The sequence below is a fragment of the Balaenoptera musculus genome, chromosome 5 (genome assembly GCF_009873245.2).
Source record: "Balaenoptera musculus isolate JJ_BM4_2016_0621 chromosome 5, mBalMus1.pri.v3, whole genome shotgun sequence".
Lineage (NCBI taxonomy): Eukaryota > Metazoa > Chordata > Mammalia > Artiodactyla > Balaenopteridae > Balaenoptera > Balaenoptera musculus.
Genome location: NC_045789.1, coordinates 49,736,365 through 49,742,364, shown reverse-complemented (window position 1 = coordinate 49,742,364; position 6,000 = coordinate 49,736,365).

Here is a 6,000-nt window from a genome sequence, read left to right as displayed (position 1 = left end):
TACAAAAGTTATATATATTATATACATATACTTAATTAATATTTATTTATATTTCCAAGCTACAGTTCTATTTCATTGATCTCTTTTCCTCTTCTAGCCCCAGTATAACACATATATTTAATAATTGTAGCTATATAATATGCTTAAAGATCAGGTAAAGTTAGAACCTCATTATTAAGCTGATTTTTCAAAATTGCATTGGCTATTCTTGCTTATTTCTCCAGATTAAGCTTTTGAAAAAACAACTTTTAATATGTTTTATATAAACACAATATAGAGAATAAAAAAAAATTCAGAGACTAGTAATAATTTTTTCCGTTATTGTTTCTCAACCACCACTTACAGTTTTCAGAGGTAACAATTATTTTGTACCACTTCAGAGATAGTCTATACATAAACTAATATAATCATTTATAAGCTTGTTTGCCCCAAAACTTTACCATGCTATATACACTAGCTTTTGTTTTTTACCTAATGTTATATTTTTGTAGGTTTTTTTTAATGCAAGTGCATCCAGGCTGCATCATTTATTTCAGACTTGCATAGTATTGCCTTGCTCCATGCACCATATTAATTGATTGGTCTTTACTTGGTAGATTTACATTGCTTCCAGTCTCTTATTACAACTAACAGGACTGTCAGGAGTATCCCGTTACATGTACATCAGGTTGCAGATATGAAAACATATCTATAAGGGTAAGTTTTTAGAAATGGGACTGCTGGTTCCTAAACATGGGGTTGCTGTTTCAAAGACACATCTCTTTTCTGTATTTAAAATGTTAATATTTCCATTTCTTTATCAACCCAAGGGCCCATGCCATTAGTTAGAAATAAGGCACCATTTATATAAAGAAAAGAATGCTCTTTGCTTTAGAGATGTTTTGCAAGTATTGTCTTTTGAATTATTTATGCTGCTTTTTGATGCCTACCACATTTCATGTAGTTGAATACATCCATCTTTTTATTTTATGGTTTCTTTTCCATAATACTTTTATACTTTTATAGCTTCATTTTAAAATGTAACTGCTTGGTCCATCTAAAACTTGTTTTAGTGTAAAGAGTAAGCAAATAAAATTGTTTATTTTTTAAATGCCTATTCCAATTTTTCAACAATATTTATTGAATAATACCTGTTCTTACACACTGATCTGCAATACTACCTTAATATGATATACTACTCCCATATTGCTCTCTGTGTTTGGACTCTGTTTTGTTTCTTCAATTTACCTAGTCTATTTCAAAAATTGACATGCTGTTATTTCGTTATTATTATAATAAGTACATACCCTTACTTTAGAGAGAATTTACATTATCATGATGTTCAGTGTTTCTGTCCAAGGTTAGGGTATTTATTCGTCTTCTTTTATCTCTCACAATAGCATTTTAATATTTTGCTTATAGAACTCTTGAACATTTCTTGTTAAATTTATTCATAGCTATTAAAATTCATTCTGGTACTAATGTAAGATGGATCAACTTCTACTTTAAATTCTAACTGGTGGTTAATTCTATATAGGAAGGCCATCAATTTTTGTATATAAATATTTCAGCCATCTTACTGAAATATCTATTTGATTGTAATAGTTTATAAGGTAATTCCCTTGTGTTTTAAAGATATAAAATCATTTCTTCTATTAAGAATGATAATTTACCTCCTACTATTCAAATATTTTTGCCCCTTCTTTCTCTCTCTCATCTAATGTTGACAATTATACTAGTTAATAATAATTTTTCTCATTCCCAGCTTTATTATGAATATATCTAGTGTTTTCCATTAACATGATATGGACTTTTGACTCCATCTATGTATAATAAAAATAAATCCTATTATTTATATTTTAGTAAAAGTATTTTTAAAGTCATGAATGGATATTGAATTTTATCAAAAGAATTTCATCATCTATGGAAATTGTTATGATTTGCCCTTGTTCTCTTAATATGTTGAATTAAATTAATAATTTTCTTCATGGTAAGTCCTCTTTACACTGTTGGTATGAATCACACCTGCTCTTATTTTTTCTATTTTTTTAATTTGCTGCTGAATTTTATTTTCTCTTTTTTTTTTCAAGATTATTATGATGTCAAAATTAATATGTGAAATTGTTTTAAAGTTTTTATTTGTGCTTTGTTGGATTTGGGTGTCAATATCATGGAGGCTGAATACTGAACTGTGACGATAAAAAGCATGAACCCTTAAGCCAGACTGGTCAGGTTCAGATCAGCTCTGCTGTTAGGGACTATATGACTTTGGGCAAACTATCCAACCTCTCTGTATGTCTACTTCTTTCTTACTATTAGGATGTAACTCTTCAAGTCCCAAATGAAAGGCTAAGTATGTGGTAACAAGGACCCTCCTTTTGTTAAAGTAACTATGTAAACTTTGTTCACTGTCCAGCCATTACATTTTCATTTCTACTATGCCCTTGATACCAAAGCTTACACTTTATTTGAAGCTTAGCATCATCCTACATTTTGGTTTGCTTCAACATAGGGTAATGAATGACATTCTTGTATAATGTTTTATTTGCCAGCAAGGTTTTTTTTGCCCTTTTTAAAAAAATTGCAGTATAGTTAATTTACAATGTTGTGTTAGTTTCAGGTATACAGCACAATGATTCAGCTATACATATATATATATATATATATATATGATTTCTTTTTCAGATTCTTTTCCATCATAGGTTATCACGAGATATTGAATATAGTTCCCTGTGCTATACCGTAGGTCCTTGTTGTTACATATAGTAGAATGTATCCGTTAATCCCAAACTCCTAATTTATCTCTCCCCCCACCCCTGCTATCTCCTTTGGTAAACATAAGTTTGCTTTCCATGAAGGACCCTCTTTTTGATAGGATTTAAACTCTAACTTTTGTCCCCATCCTTGTAAGTCTGTCAATAGCTCTGCTCAGTTTTTCTGCCCGTCATCCACTACTTTCTTTGTTGAGAATCATCCAAAGTCCCAATTGTGGGGCTCACCACACTCTCTCCCAGATGTGGACCCTTCAATACCTACTGCTACCTATCTGATGCCTTCAGATCAACGCTTTCTTTTACTTTGCTCCATCTTTTCTAGGTATTCTCAGTGGAAAGGTTAATCCAAAATACCATAGTCTCCCCACTTTTTATAATCAGTCTAAAACCTAAACAAACTACTATTTTCGGCTACAGTAATTATTTTACTTTTGTTTATATCTATTATTTTACTTGCTTTTCTCACTTCTGTCCTCTATGTCCCCTCTTGTGTGTTAAACAATGTCTAATGTCTTGTTTTGCTATTTCAAAAAGGTGTTTATTTATACAAAATTTTACTTTTCTTCTATATTTTTCTTGAGATCTGACAATGTGTGCCTCTGGTCATTCTACTGTCTCATCACAAGGCCCTGAGATGTTCAATGATATCTAAGAGAACTTTGATTAATACTCTGAGCCATGCAAGTTTATGGCAATGTACTATCATGGTTTGTATCTGCTCAGTGGAAATATTTTTCTTGTAAGTGTTCTAAACGAGCCATGCTTTCTCTTTTTCTTTTCTCATTTTTTTCTGGTCATAATTTATAAGTGGTGTTGGGAAAGTTGGACAGCCACATGTAAACCAATGACTTTAGAACACACCCCTACATCATACACAAAAATAAACTCAAAAAGGCTTAAAGACTTAAACATATGACACCATAAAACTGCTAGAAGAGAACATAGGCAAACCATTCTCTGATATAAATCGTACCAGGTCACTCTGGTCAAGATATACTCAGATAAAACAGATAAAACTGTGATTCAAGCTTGCTAAACCACTTCAAGCTAATAAGTGTAGGAGCTGGGATTCGAGAATGAAGTTTAAAAATAGTGAAAATCATCATTAACAGAGTCACTACCCCATGGAGTTACTTAGTCCATTCTCCTGTCTTTGGACAAAATTGCACTTAAAATATAGATAGCAGTCTGCCCTCCACCTCTGCTGCCCCCGCTTAAAAGCTTCAAGGACAAGACTCTACACCAATCCCTTGTGGTCCATTCCAGTCTCTAGTCTTAATTGCCAGAGTACCTCCTGGAAGCCTCTAATCCTTTAAGAACATTCTGATTTGTCCTGTTGATACCACGCAGGACCCATGTGGCTCCTGGGCACAAAAACCTTTCTGTATCTCCCATTTCTTGATTACAGGAAATAGGCTTCATTCAGCCTCCAGGACCTTCCTTGAGTTCCAAGGGGAAGGTTCAAACAGTTGCTAGTTTGGCAACAGAGGGGATTCAGAGACAAGGGAGGAACAGTCAAGAGAAACAATAGTGCTGCCTTAGGGCAGGGTCCTGGCTCCCCCTCAAGGGATATACACAACAATATCTTTGAGCTGTTTTACAGGTACTGAAACCCCCACCAGCTGGGAGAAATTAATGGAACCCAGTGGGTTGGAACCAGAAGGTTGATGATGTTGACTCCCACTTACCTCACCACCAACCAATCAGAAGAATGTCCACGAGCTGATCACACTGTCTTTGAACCATCACTGTAAAACTTCTCACTACCCCCTCCAGGTTGGGACACACAGTTCTGAGGGCATTAGCCCACTGTGGCCCCCTTTGCCTGGCAAAGCAATAAAGCTATTCTTTTCTACTTCACCCAAAACTCTGTCTCTGAGATTTAATTCAGTGTTGGGGTACAGAGGCTGGATTCGGCTTCACTGTCTCAGCTAAAGGAGAGAAAGTCTGTTCACCACCACTCAAAACTGAAAGATTTTCTTTCTACCCAACACACCCCATTCCTGTGGCTGTTCTCAGTTGTCTGCTCAGCCCAGAGATTCCAGCATAGACACTGATCTGAGTCTGTTCTCATGTTTCACCCTGGGTTCCCAGGGCAATCCTGCCACCAAATCACAAGTTCAAGTAAACTCCTGGAGTCCATTTGGTAACTTACATGAACAGACTAATCACCAACACTAATCCATGTTTTCATTTCAAATGGGAATGGCTCTAAGTTGGGCTAGATCTCCTAGGGCTTACCCGGGCGATCTTAAGTACCTGGACGACTGCATATTCAACAAGGAGATCAACAGGAATAATGGGATAAATTTAAATACCTCCAAGTTTCCCAAATAGACAAACAAAAGAAATCTAATGAGTTTTACCTATATTTTTACCAGTACATTTCTATGACCATATCTATGCCATAATTATTACTCATTCTTAAATGAATATACTAATAACAGTTATCACATAGGTTCTTTTGTGTATCCAATGTTGTCTTTGTTTCCAGTTACAAACAGTAGATTCATAGGCACCTCTTTGCTAGATACTGTCTTTATCAGGTCTCTGATGTTATTATACAATTCTATAAGCCAAATAAATTCATAGGTTCTGTATTGGGTACGAGAGAAACTCCAAGGGGAAAATGAGTTCACAGACAGAGGTTGACTAAACCTCTGCTTTTCAATGGCAAAGTTGTTTCATCTCATGATAATTTTTATGGACTTTTTTTTACAAATTGGAAAATACATATGTTGATCTTATTTGAGAAATGCTGTTAAGAATGAGGTTAATCTATTCGAAGTAAGAATGTAATTTCTGACTGACATCTTTCCTACTTAAAAAATTATAACAGGGAAGAGCCAATTTTGACTCCATGTTGGATCTGTTTCTTAGACTTTAGCCTTTGCTTTTCGTTGCTTTTGTTATTATAACCATACATAATGGCCTGCCTCAGGGAACCCTACCCACCTGTGAATGGCTGCAAGAAAGAATATATTAACACATCCCCTCCCAGAGGCTGGCCATTCCAGGAAGTGTTTTGCAAGAACCATGGCCCTTATTACTTTACTTCCCTCTCTAATTCTATAAAAGAAACTGGCTCCAGACCCTGATAAGATGGTTATTTTGAGACACTAGTCTGCCATCTTCTCGGTCTGCTGGCTTTCCGAATAAAGTCGTGTTCCTTGCCTCAACACCTCCTCTCCTATTTACTGGCCTGTTGTAAGGAGAGCAGAGAGACCTTGGACTAGGTAACAAAATG